Below are 18,745 nucleotides of genomic sequence, written 5' to 3'. Positions count from 1 at the left end.
TGCGACCCCACCCCCATTTGTAACAATTAAATAGCATGTTTGAATTAGAAGAGCAGATTTATTCACATCATAAACCATTTCTTCATTTTGAAACTCAGCAAGGTGACACCAATGAAAAACCCCCCAAAACAAACTGTGACTGCACAGTGTAATAAAATCCAAAGGTATTCTGGTTTAGAAACAGCTGCATATTTCTCATCTACACAGGCCCGTAGTTGCCTGTGTACATTTAATATATCTAATATTTATTGATTCGGTACACTCCACAGTTCTGTGATGTATCATCAACCCTCAAGTTTCAGGGTGCTGGGGGTATCATCCACTGATCAATGGTGTGAAACCGAACGTCAATAAACTCACTGTGCCGACCTGTTACATCCCACAGGAGGGTGCTTTACAAAACCAGATGGTGATAAAAATTAGGGAGCGAACTATGAGTAAACACAACAAGTGAACTATGAGAATATCTCTTTTTAAATGAAAATCCTCGGAAACAAAAGTTGGGTTTTTCACCCTGAAGTGTTCTGTTATCCAGTCATCACAAGCCGGAAAAAAATAACCAAGCCTAGCAGGCAAACTGCGAGTACAGTGCATGCTGGGAAGCTGCTGGCTCTCTTAAAGCTTCAGTGTATATTATGTACAGCTAATGTACTTCTGACCTCACACGCATCTTTCCCTTCATTTCACTCTGCATTTATAGAAGGGGTTTTAAGCTAGTTTTTTTATTATATGTGTATGTTTTTACATTATATGTTGATACTTGCTTCAGCATCATAATTATATTGCTGTCGTTTTCTGCAGATAATATTCATTTAAAGCTGGCCTGTATCAGACTTATGGAGGTGTCACCAGACTGTTCATCACAGAGGAAGCTAAAACCAATGCCAGGAGAATATATATAAAGAAGTGTTCTAGGACCCCAAAATGTAGGCACATACTATTGATTTTTAGACAAAATGTTCATCGTATTGCTACTCAGAAATGATTTTATAGGTGGACATATCACTCTAGCGGTGTTATTATGCATTACCTATATTTATGGTTGTATTTACTATATTTCTTTAAAAAAATAGCAATGTTGTTAAGGTTTTAATTAACTAAACAATACACTTTACTTACTTACTTACTCTCTCTGAGGCCATGAGCCTTTAATATGGAGTTGATTCATGTGGCCTCCCCATCCGAGTAGTGAGAAATCCGTCACAATGGTCTGAGAAGGTGCTTGTTGCCGAAACGGCCTCCCTTAGAGGAGATTGGTTGGTGAGCACCACCATTTGAGGGACCATGTCGCATGTAAGGAAAGTGTGATCCTGTCATCCTAGCTTCCACTTAGTTGATCACACTGGTCCTCTAGACACTCCTGGAGGTGTCTCATGTGGAGGTGATCACTGGGAGAAAAATGCAGGAGTTCATGGAGCTGGGAAAGGAGGAGACTACCCTTACTGTTGAATGAGGTGCCGTCTTGAGAGTCTGACATATCTGTAGGGTCAATAAGCGTTGCTTCTCCGAAGGATACACTTTTGCACAAATGTTGTTTATGGAGGCCCCCCAAGTAGTGCAGCGCCTAGACTGGTGTTGATGTGGACTTGATGAAGTTGACGTGAAGACCCAAGCCATGGAGGAGACCGCAAGTCCATTTGAAATGTAGTTGGACTTCTTGAAAGGTGGAAACCTTTATAAGCCATTCATCTAGATATGGGTAGACGAAGATTCTGTGCTTTCTCAAATGGGCTGCTACCACAGCCATGCACTTGGAGAATGTTCTGGGGGCTGGGTTGAGGCCCAATGGTAGTACTGTGTATTGGTAATGGTTGAGCACCACAACGAACCTGTGAAATATCCAACGCTTCCTGGTGATGGGAATGTAGAATAGGCATCATGGAGGTCGATGGAGCCGAGCCAATCTCCCTGGTGTAGTTGAGGATAAAACTCCAGCATCCTGATCTTTTCCTTCCAAATCCTCTTGTTGGCAATTTTTAGATTGAGAATTGGTCTGAATTCTTGTTTGTCTTTTTTTGGTACTAGAAAATACCTGGAGTACATACCTGTTGCCCGTTGACTGTGAGGCACGGCTTCCACCGCTTTCTTTTGCAACAGGTTGTTGACTTTCACCCTGAGTACGTCAATATGGAAAGTGGACTACTTTGGTGAAATGGGCGGTGATGGGGAGATAAGCCTGAGACAGTACCGATTCTGCACAATATTTAAAACCCAGGCCTCTCTAGTGATGAACTGCCACTCTTCCAGGAAATGTGAAATCCTTCCCCCTACTGGAGTAGATAACAGAAGAGGAGGAAGGGAGAAAGAAGGATTTTGTGCTAATGTTTGTTTTCACCTTGGCTGGGCTGTTGGGCAGAATGTCCTCAGGTCTGCTTGTGTTAAGGCTGGTAAGATCCCTGATGTTGTTGAGGTTATCTTCCTGAAAGCAAATGAGGGGTCTGAATCCTTTGGGAGTAAAACCGGCGCTGGAAAGGGCGGAATGATTTGCTGTGTTCTCTGGGTTTCTCCAGACCCACCGCTTATAATGTATCCATGTCCATTTTCATTCTTGCCATCTCATCATCAGCATGGCTGCCAAACAGTGTGAAACCTGGCAAATTTTGAATGCAGTGATGCGCCTCCAGTTTTAGAAATGTTAGTCAGAGCCAAGAATGTCTTCGCAATGACACTCCATGACAATATTTATGAGCGACAAGGAGGGAACAATCTGCAACCGCGCTGATGATCTGATTTGAGACCATTGTGCCCTCATTAATGATCTCTAGGAAATCTTACTATTTGTCTCTTGGCAGATGCTCAGAGAACTGCTGAATGGAATCCCAAAGGGCTCTGTTGTACCTGCCCAAGAGGGCTGTAGCACTGGCTGCCTTCAAAGAAATGGCTGCTGTACTGCAGACTTTTCAGCCTGCGGAATCCAATTTTCTGCACTGATTATCTTGAGCTGAAGATGATGATGGAGAGGTGGAGTGAGACTTACGTGATGCCAAAATCACAACAGAGTCAGGTGGAGGGTCAAAGTGTAGAAACAAAGTGCCTTGGTCCGGAGGCCGGTATTTTTTTGAAGCCTCGATCTGCCAGGCTTAGCAACTGTTGGTGTGAGGAACAAATCAATAGCGGGCTCCAAAAGACCCGGAACATAGGAAAGCAAGGGCCTTGTAGCCGTACGCTTGTGTAGCGTCTCAAGAATTATCGATGTGGACGGTGTTGGAACTGACATCGGTATATTTAATTTGGCTGCCCTTCAGACTAGAACCCCTTGAAAGGTAGGGATGTCATCCACCGGGGAGACATGCAGCAGTGGAGAATCTGACAACGTTGATGAATAGTCTCTGGTAAAAGAAAAAGTAGAATCATGTGTATGGCATCGATGAGTTTTTAATCTTGATTTTTGGTGTGATCTATGACGGTAATGGATATGCCATGACTTAGTAGAAGAGTCTTTTTCTTAAGAGTCTTTACAGGCCTTCCTGAAGAAAGGCCAAAATCTCCACTTATTTTGAGGAACTGCTCCGGGGTCCCCATTGGCGGGCAGAACTATTAAATGCTTATGACTATAAATGGAGATCCCCTACGAGAGAACGAAGATTGGTAGCACGGTGATCCTCATGAACCAATCCTGCTTAAGGAACGTTTTTGTAAGAAATCTCTGATCCAAGAAAAGAAATACCTGGAATAAGGGGTAATTTCCTACTTGAGAAAGAAGAGCCAGCTGTTTTGATGCTTTCTATTGGTCTTATATTATGCTCTGCAACTGCTGGAGAAGGGACATCATTCACCCACTCCACCACCACCACATGCATCAAATTTACACGTTTAGAGCAAATGTAGTGTTCAGGGAGGGTTTTCCCATATTGTGGAGAAAGAAGGGTTTAGAGCAGTCACTGATTTCTCCTTCATGATCCTTTTCCTCTGTAAGGAAAAAAAAAGCATTAGTTTCTACTATTGCTACTTTTTTTGGCATCTAAAAGAGTGGCTACAGCTCCTACGTTTTCTGTTATCCATGAACTCTGATCAATGGAAATGCCATGTCCAGAGCACAAGTTATAGCACTAAAGTGTTTAAAAAATCTAATGAGTATTTTGTCCTCCCAAAACTCTCTGTCCTTAAAATGGCTTTTTCAATTATACCTTTTTTTCTAATTCTGAAATTTTTTGTTTAATTACTTTAAACCATAACAACTTCAACAATAAAAGGTGCCCCAATGTGGGTGCGAATGTTAGCCATGGCAGGTAAGGATATACAGTAAATGAGATGGTCAGATTAACAGTTTGTGTTTAAAAGTCTTTGGGGCACATGCACCATTTGAAATTGCGGTCGCAAAGAGGCAGATTTTCAGAATCGGCCCCTTTGGAACCGCAATTTTTGATTTTTGGGATGCATCATCTCTAATGCAAAAATCGCAGTTTGTGATTGCATTTAATTAATTGCAAATTGCGATGCCTTAATTGCAATGCAAGAATCCGTTTAAAAACGGCGATTTCGCTATTATGGACCGCTAAATACAGATTCTTTCAACCTGATGGTATTTAGCGGAACCTTTTAAAATGTACTAAAGTGCATTTTTCAAAGTTCAGGTTGCACACACACATGCCCTTGGGGCATGTGTGTGCGCAACATTGTGTGTGCAACCCGGGTGCACATCACAATTTCAGGGGCGCAACAGGGTGTCCTTTTGATACCCTTGCACCCTTGAAATTGCATGCACACTTTCCCATTCATTCCTATGGGGCTATAGGCCCATAGGAATGAATGGGAAGCCATTCCTTAATCCCTTCCATGCCCTTTGTATTCCTGCGCACATCCGTTGGCTGACGCAGCCCCGCCCACCTAATCAAACCAACGCAATTCCGCAGCGGTTAATTGCGACTCGCAATTTGCGAGTCGCAATTGAAGAATGTTTAGGAATCACTATTTTTATAAACATTCCTACATGCATAGGCTTTTGCGAGTCCATAACCCCTTGTGTGCGTGCATCAGCCAGCGGCCATCGTGAGCACTACCTCTGTAGTGCTGCGCACGTCCGTTGGCCGACGTGGCTCCGCCCACTCTTCAGAACTCCTGCACCGCGGTGGGATTTGCGCCGCGGTAAAGGAGTTAATTGTGATTCCTTAATAATCGCAATTAAAGGACTCGCAAAAGCCTACCGTGATGCATGTGACCCTAAAAGACCAGTGAGGTATTCCTTGGACCATGAGTAAAATAGATGAAAATAAGTTACTTACCTGCAACTGTGGTTCTCCAGTATTGGTATCTTTCATATATTCATATGCTTGAATCATTCACCGTCATCAAAGTGGGAGTACCACGTTCCATTAAAAGCAGTAATAACTTTAACATGGAAGTTATGGGAGAAAAAACATTCACTTTAATATCTCATCATAGTCGTGAGGAATGGTCCAAAGTCCAGCCAATCAAGAAACGGCACCCTTTAGAACCCTCACCAGAGAGGCTCCAGGCTCTCAGATTTTCTAGCACAAGTGAGATTTAAAATGTATTAGATAGCTAGGGGAGCCTTTATGTGTAAAAGGGTGGGTCGCATGTGAATCTATGAAAGATAACAATTCTGGAGAACCACAGAACTTATTTTCTTCTCCAGCATTGGATCTTTCATAGATTCACATGCTTGAATCAGAATAGAACGCAGCTATACTTTAGGAAAATATTCCTATATGAGACAAAAAAACATACTTAATCCATGTATGATATATATAGTTCCAGTGAGCAAGGCGACTGCGAAACGCGTCTGGTTATACATGGCAGTTCACGGAAAATAATTTAAAAATAAATACCTGCTTCGAGGAAACAAGCAAGTGTCCGTTTCTCTGTCGTTCGCGAGCATGAAAATAACAGAGTGTTTGATATATATATATATATATAATTTTTTTTCTATGCCTAGGAGGGGGTCATGTTATAAATGTTTTAATGAAAATGGCGCTTACCAGATTGAGAAAGGCTGCTGAGTCAGCCGAAACGCGTCTCTCCAGTCGCTGGGTCGGAGGAATGAAATAAATAAGCCTTAACACAGCAGCCCTTGTGTGCATGCTCTCTTCCTTGTGGAGTAGAGGTTGTTTATAAATATATATAAACATTGCGTTTCGGCTAACGCCTTTATCGATGATAAACATCGATAAAGGCGTTAGTCGAAATGCGTCTGTTTGTCCGGAGTCCGTTTTAATAAAACCTACAGAAACGCACCCCAAGAGTGCTTTCTTCATTGATGGGTACAATTACCCTGGGAAACTTGGAAGCTGTTATATGCATGTGGGAGCACACACGCAATTACAGCACCCGCCCCGTGAGTGCATCGCTTTGGTGACTTTTGAGATGAAAAAATAAAATAAAATAAATATACATATATCTGTAAGCAAGGGCAACTGCCCGAAACGCGTCAGACCGTGAGCTCTGGCAACTTTGTTGCAATAAACATCCTTGTCTGAAACTTGGGATTTGTGTGGTGTCTGTTCGCCAAGCCAGCTGCTGGAGGTGCAGGGATCAGTGAACTTGGACTTGCGGACAGCACTGAAACGCGTAGGCAGGCAAGCAGAATGACGGATGTTAAACCACCTTCAAAATATGAATAAAAGAGGATTGTTACCTTGCTGCTGTCGTGTGCTCCTCTGCTGCAGAGCAATTGGAAATAAAAAAACGTTACTCACGACAGCATCGTCATGGGAGGAGCACCACCTTTGAGATGGAGGAGGAAGCCGCTGGTGAAAGGGGCCGCCTGGCAGGGGAATTCTCCAGCTATTGATGGCACAGCAGTTTCAGAAACTAATGAAGGTGCAATGACATCCGGGGCACACTGAAGTGCCTAACAGTACAGTGGACTGCTAAGAAACCACTGAACTTGCATAATTTTCATGTCACTGCGGGACCCACTGTGGGGAGTTAAAGGCTGAACTACAGCTCGCAGACCTCAGTATGTGCTACTAAGTACAAACACCTGAAGCTGCACTATGATATACAGCGTCAGGCATTGAGCTACAGAAGCCTTACAACATCGCATTGCCATGAGCCCAGGAAGAATGTGCGGACAGCACTGAAACGCGTAGGCAGGCAAGCAGAATGACGGATGTTAGACCACCTTCAAAATATGAATAAAAGATTGTTAACTTGCTGCTGTCGTGTGCTCCTCTGCTGCAGAGCAATTGGAAATAAATATATATATATATATATATATATTTCACTATCCTGACATCGTCTTTAAAAACAGGCACCGACACCGTGATACTTTGTGGCACAGATGGCTTTTTAATTTCCATATGCAAGGTCAGACGCGTTTCGACGGTACAACCGCCTTGGTCACTGCATTCCACACACATGTTCACAAGTATATGTACCATTGGTTTCTCCCTTGGTTGCCGTGGCAACCAAAAAGTCAGCCATAGACATAAAAGAGTAGTCCATGGATGTGCTTGAATGACAGTGCAATTATTTTTACAAATAGTGAAAACAATACATCGTAAGTACATTATTAAATAATAAACATCACTATAAATGGAGTTTAAAAATTGCACTCCAAGAAATGTGTAACTGAAAATGAAAACAGAAAACTAACAATATTCTGAATGTAGTATTCCCCGGTATACCTTGTGATTTAGATGTTAATTATTCCAAAGTATAGCACAGAATACCATCTATTGCCACTCTAGGTCTGGTGCTAAGAGACCCATACTCTCTGCCATATAAACGAGAGAAGAAATCATAACTCAAACACAGGCTTGGCGGAAAATACGACAAGAGCAAAGTCGATGCCATATGTAAATAACCGTCATGGTAAAGTGAAAAGAGTCAAACTGGCCCTACTTATATACAGTTAGACCTCGCCTAAATAGGCAATGGCACAGTGAAATATCTGAAGTTAGAGCCTATATGTACTGCATGTGTAATGGCTGCACCGGAACTTGTGAGTGTATTAGATGGTGAACAATAGAGCCCAAGTGGGCATAAACTTACAAAAGCAAGTAATACATAAATAGGTATTATATTGTAGTTATGTGTGCTAAGTATTGGAGATTGAATGTAAAGAGTCGGGGGAAACTAAGAGATGGAAACAAATAACTTTCCAAAAGGAGAATCAATCTAACCACATCGCTGCTTGCTAGTTTCCCCTCCTGTGCTGGACAGCAACGAAAACTGGTGTGGTCATGAGGAGCTCAGCTCGTCATGAGCACCTGAGAGATATATGCCATGACGAGCTGAGCTCGTCATGAGCATGGAAGGGGTTAATCTAGAAGAAATAAACGATAAGTGTTAAAAAATGCTTCAGAGGACTGGGACAGCAGTCAGGATGAGGCAAGCTAATGTGGCTTTCATAGGTGAACATTAAGGGCTTCATCTGCGTTCATCCCATGAGGGATTTTAGAGTTGAGCAGAATAATATATCAAGACTCCAGCCTCCTAAGGGTCAGTTGTCTATCTCCTCCCCTTGGATTTTTTGGTATGTTGTCTATGACAAAGTACATAAGGTCTTGGGCCTTGCCTGCATGGCAGGAATTTATGTGCCTAGCAACAGGATAGGCCTGGCCATCATGCCCTCAAATGCTGTAGTACGCGTATGTGTACAGGATATATTGTACTTCCTACGTACCGTTTGCTACAGGTACATTGCAGACCGCAAAGTCAGTTTTGCAATTGTAGCTTCCACGGATGACGAAGGGTGTCTGTCTGAGTGGCAATTTCACTGATTTGGTTTTGATTGCATGCTTACAAGCTTTTCATTTACTGCATTGGGTGAATCCTTTCTGTATTTGTAGCCAATTGGGTGGTTTGGTTACTGCTGGTGCATTTTGCACCAATTGTTGTCGCATGGATTTGGCCCTACGGAAACTGATTGATGGTACTTTAGGGCAGGTAGACCCCAACACTGGATCAAGTTTTACGGAATTCCAGTGGTTGTAGATTACGTTCCTAAATCTAGTGTGGTATGCATGGAAACCAGTAATCAATCTCGGGATGTCAGTTGTCTCGGTGTTGTTCTTCTTCCTTGCTTTGTCTTTAAACAGTAGGGGCCAGATGTAGGAAGGCAAATACCGGTCGGTAACGGCCGATTTCAGCCGTTACCGACCGGTATTTGGAGTTTAGGATGAAGGGGCATGTTAAAATACAGATTCGGTAATTTACCGAATCGGTAAAATACTGAATCGGTATAATTACCGAATCTGTATTTTGACATGTAGGTAGCACTGTAATCAGTGCTACAGGGGTTTAAGAATTCTTAACCACCAAATAGAAGTTGGTGGTAAATTATGAAAAATTATGAAAACCCTTTAATAAGCATTTCGTTTGCTTTTTAAACAGTGCAATGTTGCAGACATACATGACCTAAGGGCATGTATGTCTGCAACATGTGCACCCATGCACAATTGAGAGGTGCAACAGGGTGTCAAAGTGACACCCTGCCACCCTTCAATGGTTCCCCCAATTACTGAATCGGTATTTAACGATTCGGTAATTGACATTCATTCCTATGGGCCTCCAGGCTCATAGGAATGAATGGCAATTACCGAATTGGTAAATACCGATTTGGTAATTACCGAATCATACCGATTCGGTAATTAAATCGGTGAAAATACCTACATCCCGATTGCCAGTTCTTAAATACCGAATCGGTATGATTCAGTATTTAAGAATCGGTAATCTGGGATTACCTACATCTGGCCCTTGGTTTTTTCTAGGTATTGACTCACTTCTACCTTTCGCTTCACTCAAGGTTTCAGACTTGTATCCTCTTTTTTCTAACCTTACGAATAGTTCTTTGGTGGACTTATCTAGCCCTCTTTCTGTGCTGCAGTTACGCCTCATTCTGAGGCATTCTGCAAACGGTATACCCTCCTTGACACTTCGGGGGTGAAAACTGTCCGAATGCAAAATTGCATTGCCCCCAGTTTGTTTCCTGTAGGTTCTGGATTGAAGGTGATTATTCTCAACGTAAAGTTCTATGTCTTGGAACTGCATAGTGTCTTTGCTTAAATGGCTTGTAAAAGACAGATTGAGGCTGTTGTTGTTAAATTCTCTACAGAACCTTTCTGCACTTTCCATTGTCCCCTGCCACAGGACAAAAATGTCATCAATATACTGTACGTAAAGTACCACATTTTCCTTCATGACCCTCTCATACTCCGCCATGAGTACTTGCTCCTCCCACCAGCCCATATGCAAATTAGCATAGATGGGGGCGAAGCAAGCACCCATGGTAGTCCCCCTTAGTTGTTTATAATACAGTTTATCAAAAATAAACACATTATTGTCCAGGCACCATTCGGCCATTTGGAGTATCATCAGGGAATGGTCATGATTATTTGCTAGCCTTTTTTCCAAAAAGTGTTTTAGGGCATTCAATCCGTCCACATGCCTGATGCTCGTGTAGAGCGAATTGACATCCAAAGTCATAAGGACAAAATCATCTTGCCAACTGATGTCATAGATTTTAGTGAGAAAATGCCCGGTGTCTTTCAGGTAGGAGGGTAATTCGCATACTAATGGTTGAAGGAAATGGTCAATAAAGCGGGAAGTATTTTCGAACACACCCCCAATTGCTGCAATTATCGGTCTACCTGGTGGGTGGGTGGGCGATTTATAAATCTTGGGGATCAAGTATAGCTGAGGGGTCACAGGGTAGTCAGTTTAAAGGTATTCCAGTTATGTCCTTGTGATTAAACCATTTCTTCTCCATTCATAAAGGGTTGTGTGGTATTTTTCTTTGATACTCACTAGGCAGGTTGGTGCTATGCAGCTCTAGCACTCCCTGTCCCCAAATTGTGTATGTGCCTCTGCATATAGTCTGTTAGGGGCCATAGAACAACATTTCCCCCTTTGTTGGACCATCTGACCACAATATCCTGTTGTTTTTTGATTTCCTCCATGGTGTTGTTATACATGGTCCAATTAGCATTGTACGTTTTGGCAAATTCTTTGCTGCTCTCTATTGCCAAAGTTTTTAAATCCCTTATTACATTTTCCGCAAAAATATCTATGCCATCCTTTGGCATAAGCGGGGTAAATGTGGATTTGGGTATGAATCGGGATCGGTATTGGCTTAAATCATTTTGTCCTCCCACATTGGACCATCCTTCACTATATCCCTCTTGTTGCATTTCTAGCAGATCATTCAATAGTGTTTCATCCGTTCCAGTTACTGGTACTGAGTTCTCATTCTCAAAAGTGTCCGTCTTTTCTGCTGTTTATATTAAAGAAATATTTCTTGAGCTTTAATTTGCGTACAAATTGAAATACGTCTATTCGTGCTTGGACATATTCAAAGTTAGTTCTTTCACAAAATGAAAGGCCCAGAGCAAGAGTCTGTTTTTCTATGTCTGTTAACGCAATGGGGTAAGGTTTATGACCGTGTTTTCAAAGTCTTTGTGATTATTTATCTGCGTTTGTTTGTTCTGTATGCCGGTTTGTTTGTTTTTTGCGTTTTGTCTTACCCACCTTCTGTTTTTCTTTTTCTTTTTTGCTTGATTGTTTTTTGTTTGTGCCCTGGCGCTGAGTTCGGGGGCGCAGATTCATGCGCCTTTCTAAGCGTAAAAAATCAAGTACATGAATTATTGTCGGTGGATTTCTTTTTTGCGTCTGTGTATCTACTGTGTCTGTTGACTCAGCTTCTGACTCCACCTCAGAGCTTAATTCGGGAGCGCTTGGATCTGCAGTTATTTTTCCCGCTTGGGCAGATAGTTGTTGTTTCTTATACTGTCAAATTTTCTTGAAAACGTGTATATCTTTCCTTGAGAATAGTCATTTTTATCCCTCTGGAATTTTGTTGCCTTTCTCTCTTTAATGGATTCCTCGTGTTTTTTTAACCTTGATTTCATTTCGATCAGCTTCTTGGAAATTTCTTCTTGATTTTCACATTTTTCTAGCTCCTTCCTTATTTCTTCAATTCTGATGAGCATTTTGCTGCGATCACTATCAGCATATTTTATTAGTATCTGCAGCATTCTTCTGGATGATTCGGCACGGTTTTCAGCCCAGTCTTGCAACATTCCTGGGTCTGGATTTTCATATGACGGGGCAACTAGGATCCGTAAGCCTCTCGGAATCCTTCCCACATCCAGGTATCTTTGTAAGGATTTGCACTCCCACCACTTCGCCACTTCATTTTTTCGGAGTTTTTCCAATTCCCGTATTAATCTGGCACTGTTGCTGCTTGGCTCATTATCTGACCCCTTTTGCGCATTTTGCCCTTGTTCCAATCTATCATCTTCGTCATTGAACATGTCGAGAGCTGACTCTTCCCGCTCTCTGACCCAGTCCTCTGCCATTGCAATGGAAAAAAGGTGTGCTCACTGTGTCACTAACTGTCCGTATTAGCCTTCACGGGACTACCTCTCCCAGCAGCCACCACTATGTGATTACTCTCCCTCAAACAGCCTGCTCAGAGGAGCCTACCTGATACTGCGCTCGCCCTCCAGCTCACACATTGATCAGTCGTTCTCCACTTCCGCGGGGCCGCCGAGATCGAGAATGTCATCCGATTTTGTAGTTTGTATGTTGCCACGCGGCCCCCCTCCCATGTTGCGCGTTTTAAATTGGGGAATTAATTCCCCTTCAATACTAGTGGTCCCTGGGGGCCTACTAGCCCACCTGTGATGTATTTCTATAGGTACTGTATCGATTCCCCTATTCCTGACCCTGGTTTAGTTAATAATTAACTAGCAGCCATCCAACGGTGCAAAAACCGTTATCTGATTAAGCCACACCACGGCACAGAAGCGCGTTATCTGATTAGGTCATAACGCATGCCATCTAATTAGACAAGCGATATTCCTCCAGCCCCTGATAAGGAATACGGAGTTCTCAAAACAAATCAAACCTACAGCGACCTGGGAAATTCCCGTAGCCATTGTTTTGATTTCACCGAGAACTTCAGTAAAAGAATGTGCGAACGAACCCGTTCGTATGACATCCTTATTGACGTATATATGTCCATCCTTACGTCAATCTCGGCACCTTTAAGGTATAAATATTACCGACATTGCCTTAAGCAAACACACGCGGTGGTGACGAGATTGGAGCAGCGAGACTTGCCGAGGAGCCCAGCAGAGAGTGAAGCCCACAGGCGCTGCCCCGCCTTCCTGACGCGCTGAGAACGAGACGCTGCCTTTCTCCTGCCGAGAAATCCAGCTCCGGCGCTTCCAAGCAGCCCTCGCAGGCAGCTGGAATATCAAGACCTGGGATAAGAGATACCAGCCCTCCACCATTCTAGATCTCAGGTACAGAACTGAATAACCCCTTGCAGAGAATTCTTGAGTCAGTCCCTTGGCAAAACAAACTTAACTTAAACTGCTACTTATCTACTCCCGCCCACGTATTAGGCTTAGGTCAGGTACACTGGGGTAGGCGTGGTTAGAAGCACCAGTTGAGTACGATTAGTCAAATGTATATATGTATGTATCTATTTTATCCATTTTAAAGTATCATATGGCTCAGAAACCATATCAATGCTTTTTCAGTATTATTTTATAATTCTGTCTTTACTGTATGCACTTTACTTAACTATAAGTATTGCAATAATAGCGATTCATTTCTCTTGTATGAGAAAAGAGACTGATCAATAAATACCATCTTTTATTGAACACGCCCGTCTCTTCCTTTTCTCTACAATCTGGTGAAACTAAGAATGCACTGAACTGACTGAGTAAAATAAGTTGTCTTTTGTTTTCACACGACTCTAGAGATACACTCTTGATTAGGGGAGAGCAAAGTTGTCATGTTCTATGGTTGTCAGAAACTAAATCCCTTCTTGTCTATCCAGGGAGGTTAAAATCCTCCTTGCCTATTCGAGAAAGTTTCTAGTGAACTCTGAGCTAGCTGGCAAACACAAAACTTTAAGTCTAATATCGTCAGTAGAAGACCTAGTTAACCTCCGTCCTAGGTCTATACTATTGAAGATATTATTCCAATGCGCAGAGCCTATTGGGATGATAGGAACTACACTACATGGCGCCCAACGGTTTGGATAGGCGATAAAACTAACGCAAGACATTAGAGTAACTCAGTCGTGCTTTTTCACACAGAGCCCCTTTTTTCCCATAATACTCCAAAGACGTCTGGAGTGGGTGAAAGGTCATATCCGCCAAACTTCGCAGGAGGAGACTCCTATGTATGATTCTTGGTTTATTCAACGTTGAAGGATACACTGTTCCAAAATATTGTGCATCTAATCTTTGTTTCCGTAGAAACCTGATCTGTAAACAAACAGAAGAACCTTCCTGTCGGTAAAATGACAGACAGTGAAGAAGAAAGAGAGACAGTTAGAATAGCAGCTGAACTAGTAGCAGCTGATACTACTATGCAGGGAAATGACCCGGATATAATACTCATCCCGGTCAACATAAGAAAATCTATAACTTTAAAACTTATAGAAAATGGACTGACATCGAGAGGTGGTACAGTCATATTCGTAATTGAGGCACACGAATATCGGCAGACAGAGGTATTCTATTCATGGATAAATTTTCCAGCAGCAAACGCTGTAACAAAGGTCTTCCACTATTACAAAACAGAGGAACCTCCTAATGAGTACATTCCTTTTGAGGAGGTGGAAATACCACTCAAATTCCAAGAGCACCTGCTCTCGTTTAATGGCGCCCTAAAACATAATAATCACATCACCAGGCTCGGTCCACTAGGTAGACCAGGAGCAACGTGGCCGGTCCTAGCCGGATACACACCACATCCAGACATTGAAGAAATGCCTGCAGCAGACCTTTTAGCACAGCTAAAACAATTAATAAAAATACATAGACAATTAGTCCAATATGTAATGCGGACTTCAACAGTCCAACCAGCAATTAGAATTCCACAGCTGACCCCTCATCAGGGGAACACAAATAAAATTACACCACAGAACATACAGTCCTGTCTAGGTAAAGTACCCGCAAAACGGGAACAAATACCTTTCTGGCTAGCACAAAAAATCACTCAAATAGAGGCAGTGTTCCCAGATACCACCTCTGTTGAGAAACACAGGATTCTGACTATCTGTCTTCCAATGGGAATCGCACCACATGTGGAGGACTGTGACACTTGGGGAACAGTCTTTGCTTCCATTTACACAAAAACACATGGTGTACCATCCATGTCAGTAATTCCAGATGTGCTAAAACAAATTCAAGATGAATATGGTCCAGAACCCACTTTAACTCGGTATGAAATTACTGAAAGACTTCAAGCAGGTCTTGGCAATATTACTAGCCAACATAAAGGGAGAAGCAGCAAATGTGGCGATCCGCCAGAGGTTAAAAGAGACAAATATAGCAGACCAACCATCTGAAATTGCCAGAATCATAGAAAAATCCTATGAAGAACTAGGAAGAGATAGTTTGGGTGGAATACCAGTGAAACCCCAACTAGTTGAAAGTCCTGAAAAGGTATTTATTAAAAATAATTTAAACACTCAAAAAAGAACTGGGATGGAAATAAACAATCCAATCCTAAAGAAAAAAGATTCCAGTCCAGAGGAAGGTCTCCTCGGCGGAGAGAAAGATCTCCGAACCAAGGACGCAGGTCTCCCCAAAGTGAGCCCTCTGGGAAAAAATACAACCTTAGAAATAGGGATAATATAAAGAAACCTGATAGATATCAAGATAATGATACACGTCCCTCTCAATCTTTTCAGACTTCCTCGCAGAAATCGGAAAGAAAAGGACGATCAGAACACAGGGAAGAGCACGTCAAGTCCAAAGACAAGGAACCTGCTCATCTGAATAAAAAATTACAATTTCCAAAAAAGAAGGTAGCCAGTATTAAAGTAATCAACAATGCCGAGAATACTGAGGACACAGCTGAAAAACGGAGAATGGGCTCAGACAATGCTAGACAGCGCAGCAGAAGTGAGCATAGCTCGCAAAGTCCTTATGAATCATCTGGAGACAGTGGACACGAATGAATACATTCAGGTGGAAACTGCCGATACCAGAGTTAGCAAACCTCATAAAATATATGAAATAACATTACGTATAGAGGGGGATAAGACTAGAAAAATAAGGGGTCTATTTTGGGATAATCTCTCCGAGGGCTATGACATCCTTCTAGCTGAACGAGACTGGCCACCCGAGTTTGTCAGGGAGTGCCCACATGGCAAAGAAATAATTATGCCTGCCTTCTCAAATCATATCCCAATTCATAAAAAATATACACTTGCAAGAAAGTGGGCAGTAGCTCAAGCTCCTGCTTAATATAAAAATCATGTGGGATGGGATGAGGACTCTCCTCCTCACAAAATCCAGTTAAAATCACAACCTACTGCACAGAGGCAGTACCCGATTAAGCAAGAAGCTAAAAAACAGGTAAAAGAGATCCTAGATCAACTTGAATACCAGGGGGTGATTGAAACTTGCACCTCACAAATGAACAACCCTTTGTTTCCTGTCTCCAAACCAGACAATTCATATCGTCTTGTTTTGGACTACAGACACCTGAACTCATGTTGCAAAACCTTTGCAGTACAAAACTCGCATAGTGCTGCACTAATGAATAACATAGTGCGCAAAAAATACAAAACAACATCAGACATCTCTAATGGATTCTTTTGTCAGAATATAGCACCAGAAAGCAGATATTTGACCGCGTTCTCAATAAATGGCGCGCAAAAAAAATTCTGTTGTTTGCCCCAGGGGTTCAAGAACAGCCCAGGATTATTCTCAGCGAGAGTAACAGAATTACTACAAACATATGATGACGAGGCATTATCTTATGTCGACGACATCTATCTAACAGACGATGACTTGGATACTCACTTGAAGAGAGTGAACACCATAATACTTGGGTTCGCAGCAGAGGGTTACAAATTCAACTTTAAAAAATCAAGAATTGCCCATCTAACAGTCCTGTTTTTAGGATATGAACTATCAAGTGAAGGCAAAAGCCTGGCTGACAATTTCCTAGAGAAATGTGCTGTAATCCAAGCACCTAGAACACTAAAAAACCTACAATCAATTCTAGGCTTCCTAAATTTCGGAAGAACTTACATTATAAATTACGCAGAAAGGGTCAAACCCCTTTATGATCTAATAAAACCAGATTTTAAAAGAATCAATTGGACTCAAAAACACACAGAAATTTTGAGATCTTTACAAACCGACATGTTAATTAAAACAAAATTACAAACACGTGATAACACACGCAACCTTGTGATTCGAGTCATCCCAGGAAGATGCAGATTCACATACCTGACCTCTAATGAGGGAGAAAAGGTACCAATTGCATACAAATCACACTTGTACACAGAAGCTGAAAAAACGTTCAGCATAAAAGAAAACATTGTTCATGCGGTTCAAACGGCTGTAGCAAGAGAAAAAGACAAAGCTGACGGTAGGCGTATTACAGTCAGAACAGCAGAATCAGCTTTTGAGGCATTAACAACCCCATGTAATTTATCGACTACAGCATTGAATCCAGAATGGATACAATGGGTAAATTCAATTGCTACGGACAAAATAAAATATTATTTTGATCCAGAACTGAAAGAGTTAAAATATCTAGAATATGAGAGACAATACCCTCTGCCAATCAACATTCTGCCCTTACAACAGTACGCCTGTGTAATTTATACAGACGGCCATGCTCAACCACCTGGGTGGGGAGAACAAGCGTACAACCCCACATGTGAAATTACAAAAAAAGTATGGCGTGGAGGAAAACTGAGACCTCTATTAATAAAAACACACTCAGTAGAAACTAATTCAGAACAACAGACTGAAATAATAGCATTGAAAATGGCGCTAGATAATGCCGATCGCGAATTCCCGACACTTGTAGTGTCCGATTCGCATTACTGCGTCAAATCATACAATAACGATTTGCAGAAATGGATTCTGAATGGTTACAAAGATGACACAGGTGCCACAATAAAGCAGAAAGCGCTTTGGGAACAAGTAGTTCTTTTAAAGAAAGAACTACCAAAAACTCACGTGATACATTCAGTGAGTCATCAGCGTGATGGCGTTCACGTTGCAGGGAATTCATTGGCTGAGACAGCCACAGCGGGAGCAACTAAACCGGCTTCCGTAGCTACAAAAAAGCGTACAGTAAAAAACATTGACGGTGAAACAGTGCTGGCGGTGAAAACGTCATCAAAGGGCGACTGCTCAGCGCTACCGATCAATTACCCACTCAACTATACATACATAATCGATGCAAACTCCGTTCCTTTTGCTCGAATCCCTGGAGTGGGGGATAGAGTAATTCCAAACACGGAAAGGAGAAGCTTGTTAATAGCGGACGCACACATGGGTGAGGGTCTTAGTCACCTCAAGCTTAAAGATTCTCTGGAAGAATTACAATCAGTGTACTGGTGGCCAGGCATGAGCCTGCATCACCACATTTTTGTAAAAAACTGCCCAGACTGCAACAGAGATCGCAGCGGCGAGAGAAACGGTGTATTACCATGGCGTTTCACTCCAGACGGGCTAGACAATAGTCAATAAAACCAACAAAAAAGAATATATATATAAAAAAAAAAAGCGTCAGATTAACATAAAAAGACTGACTTTCACTTATAATGTAGACCCCAGCGCTCGGCTGACGTCTGGACTGTTATGAAAAGATTTGCGAGTCTATAATGGCATATACGCTAGGAGCATGCTACGTTTTGACTAATAATTTCTCTTTAGCCCTGAAGCTTATGGGGAAGCATGGCCAAATGAGCATTGCATAGCGGGACTATTCCCACTTCCTTCCTGAGGGATACGGGATGGTGTAAAGAAAAAACCAAGGCATAAAGCTATCTATAATGGAAAAG

The 18,745-nt window shown here is 42.1% G+C and overlaps 1 protein-coding gene across 5 annotated transcripts in view; it reads right to left on the bottom strand.

Moving 5' to 3' along the window:
- Positions 1-18,745, bottom strand: part of LOC144817808 (uncharacterized) — a 233,998-nt gene that overhangs the window by 72,518 nt on the left and 142,735 nt on the right. The window contains exon 4 of one of the 5 annotated variants that reach the window (XR_013606982.1): positions 1,120-3,909. The exons of the other annotated variants lie outside the window; for them this stretch is intronic. The gene's annotated coding sequence lies outside the window, so the exon portion shown is untranslated. The remainder of the gene's footprint in view (positions 1-1,119; positions 3,910-18,745) is intronic. 5 annotated transcript variants of the gene reach the window in all.

This window comes from Lissotriton helveticus, chromosome 2_1, assembly GCF_964261635.1.
Source record: "Lissotriton helveticus chromosome 2_1, aLisHel1.1, whole genome shotgun sequence".
NCBI lineage: Eukaryota > Metazoa > Chordata > Amphibia > Caudata > Salamandridae > Lissotriton > Lissotriton helveticus.
Note: the sequence above shows the minus strand (reverse complement) of the source record. Positions and strands in the feature narration are given on the sequence as shown.